The sequence below is a fragment of the Triturus cristatus genome, chromosome 4_2, assembly GCF_964204655.1.
Source record: "Triturus cristatus chromosome 4_2, aTriCri1.1, whole genome shotgun sequence".
Lineage (NCBI taxonomy): Eukaryota > Metazoa > Chordata > Amphibia > Caudata > Salamandridae > Triturus > Triturus cristatus.
Window position 1 is genome coordinate 18,723,370 of NC_140586.1, and position 19,509 is coordinate 18,742,878.

At 41.9% G+C, this 19,509-nt stretch overlaps 1 long non-coding RNA gene across 1 annotated transcript in view; it reads left to right on the forward strand.

The window, feature by feature from the left end:
• The first annotated feature begins 15,431 nt into the window (after positions 1 to 15,431).
• The window catches only part of LOC146832822 (uncharacterized), a 244,730-nt gene continuing 240,652 nt past the window's right edge, over positions 15,432 to 19,509 (forward strand). The window contains exon 1 of the long non-coding RNA XR_014960176.1: positions 15,432 to 15,542. This is a non-coding gene — a long non-coding RNA (uncharacterized LOC146832822). The remainder of the gene's footprint in view (positions 15,543 to 19,509) is intronic.

The window sequence follows — 19,509 nt, forward strand, 5'->3', positions numbered from 1 at the left end:
GTTTATAAACTTAAGACGCGGAAGGTGAAAGAGACAAGACAGAGAGGATAGTGGGAGGTGAATTTGATGAAGAAGTATTGAGTGCCAAACTGTTGTATGTTGACTGAGTCAGCAAAATTAGGGATGTATATTTAGACGCATAAGTGATAGGTAAAGAAAAACGTGCTTGAGCAGCTGAAAAAGTTATATATGTATCATTTTGAAATAGATGATGTTCACAGAAAAGTCCTATAGCATGCCAATCCTTCCAAAAAATAATTCTATTATTGATTTTAAGATGATTACTATACCATAATAAAATTGCAAAAAACGATCTTCAGGAGAGAGATGATTAGTAAGTAAAGGTTGAAGAATTCTGCAACTATTATTAAAAATGGGAAGAGAGAGAGAGAGAGAAAGGACAATGAGTAAAGGATAATAATTCTTGGAAGGAGAAAAGTTGAAGAAGTTGTTTTTCAACACTAGTCCACAACGGTAGTAGAGATTCCCCCGTCCTCTTGAAGTAGTAAAGAAGTTTGTTTAAGAGAGAATGCAGTATGGTAGGATAGAAAATCCGGAAAATGTACCCCACCTACTTGTTTTGGTCTTTTAAGTTTGTGTAAAGACTTGCATGATTTCTTAATATTCCATAGAAACTTCGATAGAATAGAATACATTGTTTTAAAATATGATTTAGGAATGTGAAATAATACAAGTCAAACTTCAAGAGGTAACTCCAGTTTAATCTCATTCGGTCGATCTCCATTGCCCAGTATGACAGTTGGCAAGGCGCTCGCAATAGAACGTTAACAACATTCCACGGGCAGCAGAAAGGAGGGGAAGGGAACAGGGGGAACGGATTATACCATATAGAAAAGAGAATAAAATTACAACACACCTCCCTTCTATACAATTGAAAAAACAGTTATACATACATCTAGGTCATGTTATAGTCTTTATGCCAAATTGGTCTTTTACATTGGTTCCTTAAGTATCTTTCCTCAGGTTTCGATGGTCCATTAACCTTAGGTACTTGTTTTGCAACCGGGTTACCAGCGTTGATACTATTATCTCTGGCTATTCTGTCCACATTTGTCCGTCATCAAGACATACCACATTTTTGAAAACCTTACAAATTATTTTTCTTTCTGAAAACTTGGAACAATTTGAATGAGTATATCTAGGTAATTTCACTCTCACCCAATCACCTTCTTTCCAAATAGTTTTCTTTTCTGATAACTTGGAGTTGTACTTATCAACATACCTCCCTTGATGACGTTCTATTCTTTCCATCATCTCTCCTCTATTGACTACTTCCACATCATTGCCAACCAACCATAAGGGACTTAATTTGGTGCCAGGTTCTCTTCCTTTAAGGGCCTTGAAAGGTGACACTTTAGTAATAGAGTGAAGTGTTATTAAATAAGACCAAATCATACTCTCTAATTCTTGTTTTATGTCAGTACCTTTAATGGTGTTCCATTGTATACAGTCTTTTATCATTCTGTTCACCCGCTCTACAAGACCATTAGCCCTAGGACAATATAATGCAGAATATTGGTGCTTCACTGAAAAAGTATGTAAGAAATCCTTCATCAAGGAAGACGTAAATTGGACTCCATTGTCCGTTATAAGAATTTCAGGTACTCCCTCACTTCTGAAAACTTCTTGGAGAAACATTATCACTGTGCTGGTGACTACACTGTCTACAATTTTGATTACAACCCATTTAGAGTGATAATCTACTAATGTGAGAATAAATTTGCCATTTAGTCCTTTAACATCAATCGGACCAATGATATCCAGCGCCAATTTATTCCAAGGGGCATCGGGAACCTCCACAGCTGAGATCTTCCCTTTTTGTAGATGTTTACTTTTGTCACTGTACGCACAACTTGTGCATTGTCTTATGTTGCATTCTACCATGGCATCCATGCCTGGCCACCAATAGTGTAACCTGATCTTGTTTTTTGTTAAACTGCAACCTAAATGACCTTCATGTGCTAACTTCACTATTTTCTCTCGTAAATTTTCCGGAGGAATACGTTTTCTCCCCCTATACACATTTTCATCTTGTATGAAAAGTTCATTTCTAACTTCCCAATATCCTCTTATGTTACTGTCTAATTCAGAGCATCCAATGGGCCACCCCTTGGTTATTATTTCTTTCACGTTCTCAAGTGCAGTATCACTACCAACACTCACTCTCCACTCATCTTCTTGTATGCCTTCCATTATAGTGGCCACCACATACTCATCAGTTCCATTTATGTCTTCCTCATTGGCTTGTAAGGGCAATCTTGATAAAAAATCCGCTGCGTGGTTACTGGATCCTGGAATGTACACAATCCTAAAGTTATACCCTTCTAGCCCAAGAAACCATTTAGAAATTCTTGGCGTAGTTCTTTCAATATTTTTAACTGAGAAAACATTCATGAGTGGTTTGTGATCTGTTCTTATAACAAAAGGAATTCCCCATAGGAACACCCTAAAATGTTTTACCGCCCAAAAACACTCCAAAGCTTCCCTTTCCACTACGGAGTATCGCGCTTCTGCATCAGACAATGACCGGGATGCGAAAGCTACAATTCTCTCTACTCCATTAACTACTTGGCTTAAAGTGGCTCCCAATCCTTTTGTGCTAGCATCTGTTGTGAGTATAGTGGATTTACATGTGTCAAAATGTCCTAAAAAAGGTGCATTAATAATACACTCTTTCAATTCATTGAAAGCTTTGTTGCAGTTCTCATCCCATACAAATCTTAAATTTTTTTTTAACAATATCCGTAAAGGGTGTGTAATGTCTGCAAAATTTTTCACAAATTTGGAATAGTATTCCAACAACCCTAGGAAAGACTTTACTTCATCTTTTGTAGTAGGTACAGGTGCTGACTTGATCGCATTGATCAAATTGATTTTTGGTTTGATTCCCTCCTTGGAAATTACATGTCCTAAATAAGTCACTGATTTTACGCCAATCTGGCATTTTTCTTTTTTTAACGTTAGCCCTGCAACTTTTAAACTGTTCAACACTTTCTTGAAATTTTCATTATGTTCCCTTTCATCTTTTCCAAAGATTAGTAGGTCATCTTGGAAACACAATACACAATCTAATCCTTTGAGTATTTTCTGCCTCGCCCTCTGGAATACTGCAGCTGCAGAAGCCAACCCAAAAGGCATCCCGGAAAATCTGAACGCCCCAAACGGTGTGATAAATGATGTTAACGGTTTACTAGTGGGGTGCAATTCAATCTAGTGGTATGCTGATGACAAATCAATTACCGAAAAAAACTCTGCATCTCCTATTTGGCATAACATTTAATTAACCCCTTCCCCGCTCATGACGGAACCGCTCCGTCATGAGCCACGGTTGCCGTGTGCTCATGACGGAACGGTTCCGTCATGCCACGACCGTTGGCGGCCGCGCCGCCCACGCGGCGCTGTTTCCCCGCCTGTGCGGGGGGACAACGCAACTGGGCGGAGTCATGACGGAACCGCTCCGTCATGAGCACAGCTCAACCGTGGCTCATGACGGAGTGGCTCCGTCATGAGCACACCGCCACCGCGCTGCCCCCCGCACCCCCCAGCGCTGCGGCGGAATTCCCGCCGCAGCGAAAGGGTTAATATTTGGTAAGGGATGCCTGTCAATCCATATATTGTTGTTCAACTCCCTCAAATCAATGCATAATCTGATAGCTTTATTATCTGGTTTAGAAGTGATAACAATGGGAGCCACCCACTCAGCACTTTCAATTGGTTCAATAACATTTTGACTAATAAGTTTCTTTAATTCTTGTTTGAGGGGTTCCTTTAACAATATGGGTACGTTCCTACATTTATGTGCTACAGGTTTGGCATTATCTTTTAGAATAATTTTATGTTGGAAATCCTTCAAGCATCCCAATTTATCCGTGAACACTTCTGGAAATTAATTAATTAACTCAGTACCACAAACCGATCTGTCTACCAAAAGAACAGGAATTTCTGCACTAGGATCAAGTTTTATTCCTAAATCTTTTTGATGGGCCCAACCCAAAAGATTTGACCCACATTTGGCCACATACACCTTTCCGACTGTACTCCTTCCTTTGAACACAATCTTCATAACTGCCATTCCTACCAATGGAATAGGGTCTTTATTGTATCCCACTGGCACTACATCTGGTTCAATAAGCGATACTTCATTTTCTCCAAATATGGAGTGAAATGTTTCTCTATTTATGGAAGTAAAAGGGGAACAGGAATCTGCATAAACCTCTACTTTTCTCCCCTCTAGTTCTATTTCGCACTTAGGTAAATCAACTAGGTGTACACCCTCAGCCCCTTTCACATCCACTTGTAAAACAAACTTACAATTACTCTCTTCGTACGTGCCAATGGCATTTACATTTTTCTCAGCAACATCCTTACACATACGTGCGAAATGCCCCTTACGATTACATTTTCTACACATAGCCGTTCTGGCCCAACACATGACATTATTTGCTAAATGTCCTGTGCTACCGCACCTGAAACATCTCATTTTACTCTCTGGGGTAAATGTTTTCTTCTGTTGTTCAATAGAATTTTCATACTTCTTCTTACCATTAATGGCACAAACATATTTTAATTCCTCACTTATTTCATTTACATCTTTGTCACTAGAAACAGACATTTCTTTTATGCATACCGCTGTGTGCTCTATACTTTTCGCAATTTCTATGGCTTTTTTAAAATCTGGATTCCTAACTAGCAACTTCTCTTGTATTTTTTTGTTGTTTGTGCATCGTACTAACTGGTCCCTAATAAGTGAATCAGTCAACTCATTGAATTTGCACGTATTTGCCAACCCTCTCAATATTGCAATGTAATTACTCACACTTTCATTCTTTCCTTGGGTCCTACCATAAAATTTATGTCTCTCCAAAACCACATTTATTTCATCAGCAAATTGTAACTCTAACTTCCTAAGTCACGGCTTAAACATCTCTTTCCCCAATTTCCTCATCATCATCCTCAATGTCCGGAAGACTATCAAAAACTTTCCTCCCTTCTGCTCCCAAATTATGTAGCAAAATATGCTGTCTGCGTAGTGCTGAGAACCCATTTGCCCCAATGGCAATCAAATATGTTTCAAACCCTTTTATCCAGTTCTTCCATGTCATGCTAGGTTCTCCTGCTTCAGATAGGAACGGAGGCGGTTGGCTCATACTCGCTGCTGCCATATTAAATTCTTCCAGCCTTTTCTTATTCTAATATGCTTAACTGCTTACAATCTGCTCCTTTCCAATACCCATTTATGGACTATAAAATGTATAATGAGTGTTTATCCAAACTTTATATTGTTCCCTGTTTCAATATCCATATATCTCTCTCGAAAATTTCCTTAATGGATGGAGTAAGATGAGCTAGAATTCTTATTCTCTGAAACGCTCCTGCCACCAATTGCGCACAAAAACTCTTTTTTTATCTTTTCCACTCACTTACAAAGGAACCTTTACTTGCCCAACCTCAACCCCCACTCTAAGATTTCTTTACCGTCCTGAGCACAACGCGAACAAAGGCTTTACCCTTGACCGTCCTTGCGTCAAGCGAGATCTCTTCCTCAACTGAGAAGACGCTCCTCCCGCTGAACGCTGACAGCCGACCCGGATGGGTTCAATCATACGAGGCTCCACCCCTGGGCTGTGTCCGCGTCAAGCGTGATCTTCTTCCACAACAGTGGAGACACTCCTCCCGCTACGACGCTGCCAAACCCGGATGTGAATTCCTCGTCTTCGTCGTTCCGTTGCTCTCTCTCACGACACGATAATTATCTCGCTCCAACGATGAATACGCCAATGAAGTCTTCCAGAGTGAGGAACAGCAGACTACGGGCCACACATGAAGGGGAGACCGACACGTTGCCCTTCCCGCAACTGTCTCTCGTCGCCAGTGAAATAATACAAGTCAAACTTCAAGAGGTAACTCCAGTTTAATCTCATTCAGTCGATCTCCATTGCCCAGTATGACAGTTGGCAAGGCGGTCGCAATAGAACGTTAACAACATTCCACGGGCAGCAGAAAGGAGGGGAAGGGAACAGGGGGAACGGATTATACCATATATAAAATAAAATAAAATTACAACAGAATGTTTATGGGAAGATTAGAGATGGAAAAAAGTACATTCGGGACCAACATAATTTAGATCATGTCGAGGCCGCCCACCAAGACAAAACCATGGGATTCCACCTGGATGTAGCATTTTCCAATAATATTTGTAATTCCTTTACATTTGTTAGCATGGATTCTTTAATGGAAGATTTGAACCATAAACCCAAGCACTTGATTTTATCTGAGTTCCAATGAAAACCAGAAGAAATATAAAACACTGAAAAACATAGTCTGTTTAACGGGAGATTTTCACATTTGTCACTATTTAGTTTATACCAGACACAGCGGCAAAATAATGCACTTCCGATAAGAAAGCAGGTAGAGAGGTCTGTGGTTGTGATAGAAAAAGTAAAGTATCATCTGTGTAAACAGAGAGTTTTAGTTGACTGGAGCCATTTAAAAACTGTAATCTGAGAATTTGAATGGATCTTAATTAAAAAAGGTCCAAAAGCTAAAATAAAGAGAAGAGGAGAAAGAGGACAACCCTGTCTTACCCCACAAGATAAAGGAAAGGAAGGGGAGATAAAACCATTAGCTAAAATGGAATAAACAGGAGAAGAGTAAAGTAAGAAAACATAATCTATAAACTTAGGACCAAAGCCAAACCAGGACAAAGTGGAAAAAATAAATGACCAACCGACTCTATCGAAAGCCTTCTCGACATCCAAAGAGATGGCCGCTAAAGAATCTTTACACAATTTGACTTTAATAAGGACATTAAAGAAAAGTCGAGTATTGTCAAAGAGATGTCTACCTTTGTTGCATCAATGCTTTTGAGGTGAATACATAATCTAAGCGATATTGGGAAGAGTGTGCTAGAGGAAAGAAAGAATATTCTCAAAGGGTAGGATTGCATAACCGCCAAGCATCCACCAGAGACCTTTGTTGAATAGTAGAAGTGAATTGAGAGTGCAAAAGAGAGGGAATGAACCTGGACTGAGTGTTGCGGTCAATAATAGGGTCTACAACCAAATTACAATCCCCACCAACTAACAGATAATCATCATGAAAAGACATCACTTTAGATAATACTGCAGGCCAAAAATGTGAATCTGGGGTAGTAGGTGCATACAAATTAAAAAGAGTCAAATGGATATTATTCAATAACAGTGAAACAGAAACCCATCTGCCCACATCATTGGAATCTTGTGAAAGATTTTTTTTTAAATCAAGACGTTTATGACATAAAATTGCTACACTATTTTGATTACCGGTACCTGGAGAGGCAAAAACATGGCCAACCCATTGTCGATTAAGTTTAGCGATTTCTTTTTCTAAAACATGAATTTCTTGTAGAAAAGCTATGTTACACTTTAAATTAGATAAATGAGAGAATACCCGTTGACGTTTTATAGGAGAACCCAAAACCCTTAAAGTTCCATGATATGACTCTTAAAGCCATCTACAATAAACTATGAGACATAGAATGCATGTAGTAATAATTCAAACAACCACAATTTTACAGTACAAAATATCCAAAAATGTTCAGCACAAGGTTTGCAATATCAAACCAGCAAAGATGAATAGCATAGAGGAAGAGATGAGTGGTTATGAAAAAAGAGAGGATAAGAGAAGTAAGGATAGGTAAGGAAGATGAAGGAATAGAGAAAGAAGAGGAAACAGGAAAAATCATTAGTGAGAGAAGAAAAGTGATTGAAAAAGGGTAGGTAAAGTGGGAAAAGAAGAAGCAACAAGTATAAGAAATAAACAAGAAACATATACTATAGATTGAAAAAACATAATGATCGACTACAAAAGACATGAAACAAATGAGGGTGGTGAAGCCACATAAGGAACAACTAACCAGGTAACTCAGGGCGGACCGGGGAGGGAGAACATCATCCAAGCAGACAAGGAATAACAAAAAGATTTGAATGAAGGAAATACCGCACCTAATAAAAGAGAAAACACAACAGGTGTGTATAACATAGGGAAATTCAAGAGACTTTAACGGAACAAAAACAACATAATCAACAAAATCTGAGCAACAGAACATATTGGACAAATGACAGAATAAAATTAAACAGTAGCGTGTCTGGAAACATCCATATCCGCTTCTCTACATTGCTATAAGAATTGTTGTAATAAAGCAGGATCTTCATAACTTGTTGTTCTATTTTTGTAAGTCACTTTGAACAAACAAGGGTGAAAGAGACCAAATCTGGCATTGATAGAACAAAGTGCTGGCCTCATTTTCAGGAATTTCTTTCTTTGGTCTGCTGTTTCTTTGCTGTATCTTGCGCAAAAAAGAGATTAGAGCCTTGCCATGAAATACAGCCTTTGAGTTTAGCTGCTTGTAGGATCTTTAATAAATCTGTGCATTCCAGGAAGTATATAATAACTCCTTGAGGTTTGGATGAAGAAGCTGCCATGTTTGGAATATGACCTAAACGATGTGCTCTTTGGATATTTAAAGCAGGAGAGTTAGGCAAGCCAAGAACTTGTGGAAGAAAGGATTTGAAAAATCAAATGGCATCTGAGCCTTCCAAACCTTCTGCCAGACCATAAATGCGCAAATTATTACGCCTGTTGTGGTTTCGCAAATTTTCCACATGTTTTTTGAATATCACAATGTCAGATTTTATTGAAGGAACCTGGTTCACCACAACCTGAACAGAGTCAACTTGCTGTTTAATCTGCATAACCCTAGTCTCCATAGTAGAACACTCGTCATCCAAAGCTTGAAGTCTTATGTTAATTTCCTCCATGTATGGTCGAAGGGCTCGTATTTCTTCAAGAAGTACTTCCTAAGTGCTTGGTGGAAGAAACGTAGTATGTGAAGGAGGATATTTTTTCACACTTTTTCCATGGGATAATATAGTTGAGGTGGACAGTTTAGGAGTAAGTTTGTTCGTGGGTAGCGGAATGTTAGATGAAGCTACCAAAGTGTCCTTATTGGTGAGTGGGAGGAATTTGCAGAGTTCTCCATACTCGTTGAAATAACAGAATAAGGATTATGATCTGCCAAAGATGAGAATGGTAGTGACGAACCAGTGACACGACGAGGAGTTTTCATTCTCCCCATAAAATAATGAGTGAGCGTTGGATACACAGAAAAAAGCAAGACTGAGTGGAAAAAATATGTGTCGTAGCAGCCAAAGAAAACCGTTGTTGAAATAACAGCAAGAATTCCTGTAGAGTTCAATAAATTAGGCAATAGTCTAAAATTATAATGAAGCTCAGCTTAGTTATAGTCCACTCCTGTTTGACAAGAGACCATATTTAAACATAGTGACAAGCGTCAAAACTCATGTAAGGAAAAAAGTGCATTGTCTGTGACAAATTGGCACTGTCCAAATGGTTAATTCTAGTTTTGTTTTCTTTAAGACGAAATCAGAGAATTACAATTGTAGAGGTTCCTTTTACAATAAGCCAGTCACCGCAACTCTATGAGTATTCAAGGCAATTTAATGCTGAGTCAGTTATCAAAAATAAACAATGCCCAGCTCCATTGTCTTCACAAAATAAATGCTGCTCATTAAACAAAAGAGAGAATTTGAACATTAGAATATAGTCCACATATTCTGTCCATAAATGCATCCGTTTCCGTTGAGAATATAAAAAAGCGGGTCGTCTCTGAAGAAAAAACAAAATGGCAGTTACGAGTCCTGTGAGAGAAACGCCCCAGTTGAGATGCAAAGACGCTCACCCGCAAATAAGAAATTACAGAAAAGGCTTTCAGAGCCTTTCATGAGATGAAGGATTCCATTTGGGAGCAGTAACGCCGCGTAGGTCTGGTGGAAAAGCCGCCACTCTCGCCGAGCCGCTACGGAGCTCTCCTAGCAAGCGACCATCTTCGTTGACCTCAAGCCACGCCCCCTGAATGCAGCTCTTTGATGACAGTTAATAGTTCGATGTTCTATATTAGGATTTTGACTTATAAACAACAAGTCACAAAAAGAGCTCTCTAACAGAAGCACTAACACACTGATCTATTTACATTATATGCGCTTTGTTATCTGCATAATACACGTTCTTAGCAGCAAGCATTTTAACCCTCTGTGCTACCTTAGTATGAGTCAAAACTTCCCCAAGACAAACCTCCGGTTTCTTTCCAGAAAGAGATTAATCACCAGTTATCTTGACATTTTAATTGATGTCTGTAAATTGCTGGAGGCCACGAACACAACAGCAGGTGCTTCTAAAATGATAATATACATTTTAAAAAATGACGCCCCCACCTCAAGTCAATGCCCGGCGCGGTGGCACCGATCGCACTGCCTTAGAGCTGGCCCTGACAGAGTTAAGGTATACCATCAAAAAAGACTTCAGGAGCCAGAGATCAAAGTTGCATTGTTAAGTGGTGAACTTAAAAAGTATACGCAGGAAAAAATTCCATTGTAGATACTTATGAGATGACCCAGCATTTTCATTTTATTTACTCTATAAGAAAGTATATCTGTACATACGTATTTCTTTTTTCTTCTGAAATTAACACAATTTTACTTTCTGATCTTCAGTGTGCATACAAACTTGGGCCCATCAAATCATACTGCAACAGACCATTGCATAAAGTGTAGTCAAAGGTTTTGTGCATTCCCACAAGTGATTTTTATATCTAGAATGGCCACTCTTCGAGCCTCCACTAACAATTTATGGACAGTTGGAGCAGTGTCTTCATTTAACCATTTACAAAACCTTATACTAGTTAACAGTGAGGTATAGAACAATAACCGATGTGCTGTCTTCTTTAATCCAGTGTTTAACTCATAAATCTAGAAAGTAATTAAAATGCACCCAACTCAGGGCCAAATGTACGTAGCTTAGGATTTGCGATTACCAAATAGCACATTTTTGTTGTTCGCTATTTGTCAATCGCAAAGACTCATGGATGAAAGTGTGTTCAACACATTTGGCAATTCCCAGTGGGTCACAAATAGACCTATCTGATGAATATTAATGAGGTACGTCTCGGTTTGCGACCCATTGGGAATCCTAAAAATGTCAGGGACGTTGGCCTTCTGTGGTCAGCAGACCACCATGTCTATGATTGCTTTATAATAACGTTTTTTTTAAAAAATGCAGCCCGTTTTCCTTATAGAAAAATGGGATGCGTTTCAAAAAGAAAAATGAAAAATTTATTTTCATTTTTTGAGAGTAGGCAGTGGTCCATGGAACCACTGTCTCCTCTTAAAAATGTTTTTATTACCGTTCCCCTGGGGGCCCCTTCCCATTTGTGAATGTTTTACCACCAACTTGAAGTTGGTAGTAATATGTGAATGTTTTGCAACCGCATTTTGGTCGCAAAACATTCATACATACCACTGTGATTTGGCATTAGAAAAAAACACACCACTTCCTAATACCGAATTGCAAACCCAATTTGCGATTCAGTAATAGGTTACCAAATTGAAAAATGGGGCCTTAAAAAATCTTTTTGGGAGATGCAAATGGCCCGAGTTTGTGAAACAGGGCTGTTTGTGACCCCAAAAAAGCTTTGTTCATCTGGCCCCTAGTTCCTTTCCTGAGTATTTTTCGAATTGTCTAACTCACAGTATATCAGAATGGATAAAGCTTATGGTTACGACAGAACATATGGATATCATCTACCTCTTTCAGGCCACACCTAGCATATTCACTGGTGAGTTGTGCGCAGATGTAATAGTTTATTTGGGCCCCCAATTATGAATCTGGCAGTCCGAGGACCGCCAGACTCGTGGAGGCACGGCCGTGGCGGTGCGGCCACCGCCGAACCGGTGCTCTGATCGCCCAATGACAACTAGGACAGTCGGACTGCCATTGCTGCACGGATGCTGCCAGGGAACCACAGTTCCCTGGCAGTGGCGTGGCAATGTGGAGGGAGCAGTATGCTTGATGGGACCACCATGGTCTAGCCAAGCATATTACGAGTTTCCTCTCCGCCACGGTTTTCATGGCGGTTCCTCTTCCATGAAAACCATGGCAGAGAGGAGACAAAGTGGACACTACAGGGCCCCCTGTTGGCCATGCGCACAGGGGTGCATGCAGAGGGCACAACATGTGCCCCCCTGTGTGCATGCACCTAATTTCCTGCACAGCATGGACATGCCATGCAGGAACTGTTTTTGGCATTGCCATCGGGGTGCCCAGTTCAGAGGGACTGCCGTGAGAACAACAAAAACTGCCTGCAAGACACGAGGAAACTAGTAATCTGTCGGGTTACGTGAACACCGGGTATGGCAGTCTGCTCCCGCACCACCAAACTAGTAATTGGGCCCTTCGTTTCCAGTGTAACCTGAAAACTGTGAAAAAGTGGTTTATTTTCAAATTCAGCTGCACAATCAACTTTGGGTAGAGTGTCAAGAGATATTGGCTATATATGAGCTTCTTAAAGACTTGGCAATCTGTCCGTCCAGATTTACTCCTGTGGTTCCATTCTGGTTTCTGTTATTTCCTTTAATAATTGTTACTACACCTATAGCTCCTTCTTCATTTCACTACCCAAATTAGGGGCATATTTACAAGCTGGCGATAAAAAATTATCGCCGCTTTTGCTGCCGTTTTCGGCCGAAAAGTGGCGATAATTTTATCGCCTAATTAGCAAGGCCACCCTAACGTGTGAAACCTTGCTTTAGCGTGGGGATTCCTAACGCCTAGCTTTGCATCTCTAATGAGATGCAAAGTGGGCGTTCCTGACCTAACATGACAAAAGAAATGTCGCTAAGCGACATTTCTCCTATCATCAAGCCCCACGCTATGAAGCATAGTGGCAGGAAAAGTAGCGATAACCCCTGTTATCGCTAATTTCCTTACGCCTGCTTCAGGACTGACTTAGCCATGATATCCTATGGAAGGTGGATATCATGGCTAAGTTTGTGAGTCCCTATCAGCAAGCTAACGCTACACTACGTGAGATTATCGCTGGGTTTCCAGCGATAGTCTCACGTTAGGCAGTTAGCGTGAGGATTTTTATCGCTGAGGAGATACGCATTGCTAATAGCATGCTATCTCAGCAATAAAAATCCACGTTACCCGGCGATAATTATCCTCACGCTAAGAGCGCTGAGCGATAATTATCGCCGGGTGTTGCTGATATGCTCCTTAGTTTGGTTTTCAAACGTTGTGGTGTGCAAGAAGGAGTTTTCAATCCAAATCTCCTGCTAGTAGTATTTACATCAATTAAGTTCTCCAATTGCAACTGCTCTAAGGTCTTCTCTGATTTGATTTTTCCCTCCATCTGTAGATCTGCAATAATGTATATATTGGTTAATTCTAAAGGGTGCTAAGCCCGTCTCTCAAACAATCAGGAGTTCCTGCAGGGTTGGAGTAAACCATAGCATGGTGTACCCAGAAGTTTCAGCAGCTCACACCAGGCCCTATGAGCTGTTTGTAATAGCTTCAACTTGATATTTTAGAAACATTTGGGCGCAGCAAATGTGTATACAATTCCCCTTTATGCCTCATGTGCTTACATGGACAACAGACACTACTGAGGTTCCATCTCATTTCGGGAGGAGATGAGTGACCGAAATTGTTTTAGCATAAATGCCCAACAATATAAATGTAGGTTTGTAAGCACCCATCCTCCCTTTTTCAGAGCTTGGGGTAATTTTTTCCAGCCCGTCCTGTGTCTTTTGTCCCTCCCCATAAAAATGAATTAAGCATTGCTTGTGGTTTCTGCAGTTCTTTATTAGCAAACCTAGGAAAAACTGTTTTCTTCAATTTGATTTTTCTCTGCTTTCGAGAGCAAAGAGGATAGATACCTTTACATCGTCTGAGCACAGACTTGACTTTGGCGGAAACCCCATTCGAATTAATTTGTTCATCCATGTCTAATTAAGGCACAATTGTAGTGCCTACATCTTTTTTATCACTGTCAGACTTAAAAACACAATTCCACCTCACGGACTCAGATTTTACTTTATCCATTAAGTACCCTGAGATGTTACAGAAGGTTTCAATGCTCGCTTCTGATAATTTATTTGTGGACAAGGTGGGAAGAAGATGTCCGAATCATCTGGCTGCAGCACGATCGGTCGTTGTATCATAATTGATAATTCTAATATAAAAAATACATATCAGTTCCAATTTCACACTTAAACTTTGAGACTAAGGTTCAAATCTACATTACAAAGAAGCAGAGAAGGGAATGCCCTGCCCAGTTCTGTGCGCAGTAGGGTGCTTCAAGGGGGCTGAGAGAGGCGGCTTGGCTGTGGGAATAAAAGTTACAGACTCTTAGTTGACATTGTGAGCAGCTCGAGGGTAACGCGGAGATCACAGCGCGTTTCAAGTAACATATTAAGGTAACAGCCGTGTTTTCTCACAGTACCCAGCGTGATATGGAGTCAGCACACCCATTTTACCTCTGTGTTTGGTACATCCATAAGTCCTTTCCTTGGGGCACGTCACGTGGCCTGTGGTTAGGGTCTGGCTGTCACCCTGAAGGATGAAGGACTGAAATAGCTTTGATCCCTTGGTCCTACAGCTGGTTTATGGGTCTCTGCGATCAACAATGTTTTAGAAGTGTTTTAACATCGGGATGCAATCGGGCGTGTTTAATACCTTTGAGAAACAGAATTGCTATTTCTGAAGGTTGTGTGTGTTTAGCCCAAAAACAAATCCATTGTAATGTAGGCATTGCTTGGCAGCCAGGATACTTAAAACGCATGAAATAGGGAATGTCAACATCGCAATACTCTTTCACATGATGTACAGAAGTGGCCCCTTTATCTTGAATGCTTTAACCAGGGCCGGCTTTAGCGCCGGTGGCACCCCCTGCGACAATCCTTTTTGGAGCATCTACACCTCACCACTGCCTCCTCGGATTCTCTCACTACCACCGGGCAAAAGTGGCTTAATCTCTCCAATCATAAGCTATTGATAAACATAGCGCTTAGCGCCCCACCCTCGTGCACACCCCCCTCGGTCAGTGCCCCGTCCACAGGACAGAGCCCAGTGCTGCCGCACCAGTCACATTGCCCTAAAGTCAACCCTGGCTTTAACCTTTGCAAGGAATTCCAGTCCCACATGTATGTTGTTTTGTGCCTCTTGTGTTTTGCCACCAGTTTTTCACCATTTGCGGACTGAAGGCAAAAAGTACAGCATTGTAAAATTAGATTTAAATTGGGCTCGAGTTCTATTCACTTTTTAGGTCGAGGACTACCGGTCTGCCGAAGGCAGAACCGGAAGTCGAGATTTAATGTTTCCTAGAGTGGCTCCTTAGCCCGCCTCTCTTTTTGCCTCTCCTCCATTGGCTGGCTTCCTAAACGGAGGCCCGCCATTGGAGGAGAGAGCCGTCCCTCCAAATAGGCTCCGTCTTTTTCAGATTCGGGGGCGTGTTCCTTGCTGTTCTTTCCACTTTTTAGCCACGCCCTTTTAGAACAGCAGGAACACGCCCCCGAATACGAAAAAGTTTCGGAGCTTCCATCCGCCATTGTTTTGCTGTTCTCTAGCTGTGACGATTGTTCTCTGGCTGTGAGGATCTTGTTTTGCAGTTGTGCGTTATTTCTAAGGTATTTTCCTTGTTTGTTTGTCTCGTCTGCCACCGGTCATTGATTTGCTTTTCTCTTTCCATTCGGCTTTAGCAAAGTGAGCCGTCTGTATACTTTTGCATTGCGGTTTCACTTTTGCGCGATGCGTGTTGCTCTGACTTGTTTATAGGTGCTACTTCTTTGTTTGTTGCAGAACTTTACAAAAGTGTGTCCTTTTGAGCTATCTTCCTCGTGTAACTGCTGCCTCTGCTGTCTGTCTACTTGCGACGGCCCCTTCCTCCCGTTGTTCGGGAAGCCCTACTTCCCGCTCCCCTTCCTTTTCCTTTGTACCCTTAAAGAACATGCGGCAGCTGCCAAGCCTAGCATATGCGTAATCAACACTCCTCATGGGATAGAAATGGACACAGCCAACTCAGGCTGCCAGGTCACTTTAATCTGAGCGGCGGCAAAGGACACGCTTTCGGACGACTGCACGGACAGAGGCATGTAAATACACCGCAGCCAATCCGAGCTTCGGAATTCTGAGCGGCACACTAGAATTGGCTGAGGTGGAACAAATCACAGGCCCCCTTACACGTTAGCAGTCCTCCCAAACTGCATAAGGATGCCGAGGAGAATTTAAAGTGCGTTTCAGATCTTAAAATGTAAAGTTACACACCATTTACAGCTTTAAACTTGAAAAACGTGTATGAAAGACAAGTTCAGCGACAGGAACACCGTAAACCTATTACAAGGTTACCATCCACGATTTTAATACGATTTAAAATGGAGTCGGGTGTAGATGAGGTGCACGTCAAATCTTGAAGTGTATGCTGAACGATCCACGGTATTTGACTGTCATAAAGTACCGCCCGAGAAGTAAAGTGCTATGAAGTCTTGAGTCTGCTGTTACCTGTCCTTTACAGCACCACGGTTGTATTGTGCCTCGTTATTAAAAACCATTGCACACGTCATCTCATTTAAAACCAGCGCTGTTCTGAACATTAATAAGAAAAGTTAGGATTGTTACCATCGCGGTGATCGTGAATGAAAGGGGAATATCCATAAAACCACAGTACCTCGCGGTTTTCCTGTTTTTTTGCCGCAAGCTTTACATTTTTATAAAGCATCCGTTTAGGATGGTGTACAATCTCCGAAGTGAGCCTCTTGAGTGCGAAGGCGCCATTGAGAGTCAGTTTGTGCTTTCATGATGTGTGCGCACACTGAGCTGAGAAATGTGGCTGGTAACGAGGAGGCCAGTCCAGTGATAGCTGCATCTCTGGCTAATGTCACAAACAGTTTAAGATACAGCCGGAGTTGCATTTTAAGTGGACCTTGCAGTACACTGCAAGCAATGCAAACAGTTAACGTGTACAATAAACGTTTTCAGTGTAGTGTTGAAAACCCCGAGTTCTGCTACATCAACCCTTACAAGCTGTCTGATATTTGAGTACCTCTTCAGTAATGCACGATATTGAGTCTCCCGTTTTCTTGAGAACTCGAGGGGGGTCTGTGGTCCCCCTGTTGTATCTATTACACACTTATCAATCTATTCCAGATCGTGCTTAGATCTGCCACATGGATGTTGGAGGAAATAAATTACGGCCCCACAATAACGTGTCTTAAGTTTCGTTTAACATTTTGCCACTGCTGACGCTTGTTGCTTTGTGCGCAGTCCATACACAAATAGGTTATGCCAGACCGCTATAAATGTATGGAAAAGCAAACCTACCTATGCTGTAACTAGTTGGTCAACATAGGCTGTGTGAGGGACTCGATTACCCGTTGGAAGAAACACAGCAGCTCAATAACATTTCAGTAGGTAAATATGTACAAAGTTCCTGCCTCAGACATTGCTAGTCATTCTGTGCTGTGATTGAGTGTAGACTTGCAAAAAGGGGTAATTGCCTAGTCAAATACGTCACATGACTGGTGTCTGCCCTGCATGTGTTTCCTCAGCCCCAAAAAATGTCTTCACGTATGTTTCTTACAGGAAGTAAGAGTTGTACATAAAATAAAGCTTTTGTTAGTGACTTGCACGCAGCCCACAATCTGAAACCACGCGCACAGCAAAGTTATGGGCAAACACCAACATAAAATTCAATTGAGGAAACAGTCCAGGTGGTTTGCATTTCTTCTCTAGTCTGGAGCATGCCACAATTTCATCTGCTAATATAGGGTGTCAGTGATCAGTGCACAGTTGATAAGAAAGCTGAAAGTACTACAGAAGTCTACTCTGCACCTTGCCTGCCTCTTTTTGAACAGCCACACTATATACTCTGTTTCCAGACTACTCGCCACTAAAGGACATCCAGAAGATTACTATACACCATACTACATCCCACCCTGCCGCCTATTAAATGTTTTAAAAACAAAAACATAAACAAAAATAATGTCATGAGCAATGCCAATAGCTCTAACTTTAACAATGCCGAGACCGTTGCATTGTAAATGCTTGTTTCCTATTGACATCTAAGTCTACTTGGCTATCTATCACTGGTGCTACCGATGCTGCCTGGTTCTGCAGCACACATAGAGTTATCTCAAAAGGCGCAGTTTGCAAGCCTGTTTGGTGTCTTAGAACAAGCTGGTGCAAAGGGGACTCCTCTAGGGAGGCAGGCATGCCCGCCTTGCTGGGTTGAGGTGTATTCATGTGTGGTATTTTGACTATGCTTCCTTTTAAGCTTTTATCAGTGCTGTAACTCATGAAAATAAAGCAAACACAAGGAGATGATGGACAGAGTGCTGAACCTTTTCAGACACTCACCCCCAGTCACAGATCTGGGTTGATTCCATCATTGTTCTTTAGCTCACTTCGCCACCCCAGTTCAGACACAGCTATATGCAAATCAGTCTTGACCCTGTGCCTCATGGGAACGGTTCAGCCCGAACTGCCAAGCCATGTCTTACCTGGACCGGAAACAAGCATCCTAGGACCGGATTTGGGCTAACAGCCCTCATCAGCCAGGCTATCTTGAATCCAAAAGCAAAGTGAGCAAGGGACCCACGCCTGGGCATACCCTGCCAACTTTGGGCGAACAAAGCAAACACAAGGAGATGATGAACGGAGCGCTGGAACCTTTCAGACACACACCCCCCAGTCACAGATCTGGGTTGAATCCATCGTTCTTTAGCTCACTTCGCCACCCAAGTTCAGACACAGCTATATGCAAATCAGTCTTGATCCTATGCCTAATGGAAACAGTCCAGCCCGAACTGCCAAGCCATGTCTTCCCTGGACCGGAAACAAGCATCCTGGGACCGGTTTCGGGCTAACAACCCTCATCAGCCAGGCTAGCTTGAATCCAGAGGCAAAGTGAGCAAGTGACCCACCTCTGGGCATACCCTGCCAACTTAGGGTGAACAAAGAAAACACAAGGAGAAGATGGACAGAGCGCTGAAACTTTTTAGACACACCCCCCCAGTCACAGATCTGGGTTGAATCCATCATTGTTCTTTAGCTCACTTCGCCACCCCAGTTCAGACACAGCTATATGCAAATCAGTCTTGACCCTGTGCCTCATGGAAACAGTCCAGCCCGAACTGCCAAGCCATGTCTTCCCTGGACCGGAAACAAGCATCCTGGGACCGGTTTCAGGGTAACACCCCTCATCAGCCAGGCTAGCTTGAATCCAGTGGCAAAGTGAGAAAGTGACCCACGTCCGGGCATACCCTGCCAACTTAGGGCGAACGAAGCAAACACAAGGAGATGATGGAAAGGAGGACTGGAACTTTTCAGACACTCACCCCCAGTCACAGATCAAGCAAGTGGAACCGGTCCCAGGATGCTTGTTTCCGGTTCAGGGAAAACCTGGCATGGCAGTTCGGGCTGGACAGTTCCCATGAGGCACAGGGTCAAGACTGATTTGCATATAGCATGGTCTGAACTGAGGTGGCGAAGTGGGCTAAGGAATGATGACGGATTCAACCCAGGTCTGTGACTGGGGATGAGTGTCTGAAAAGTTTCAGTGCTCCATCCATCATCTCCCTGTGTTTGTCTCATGACAAT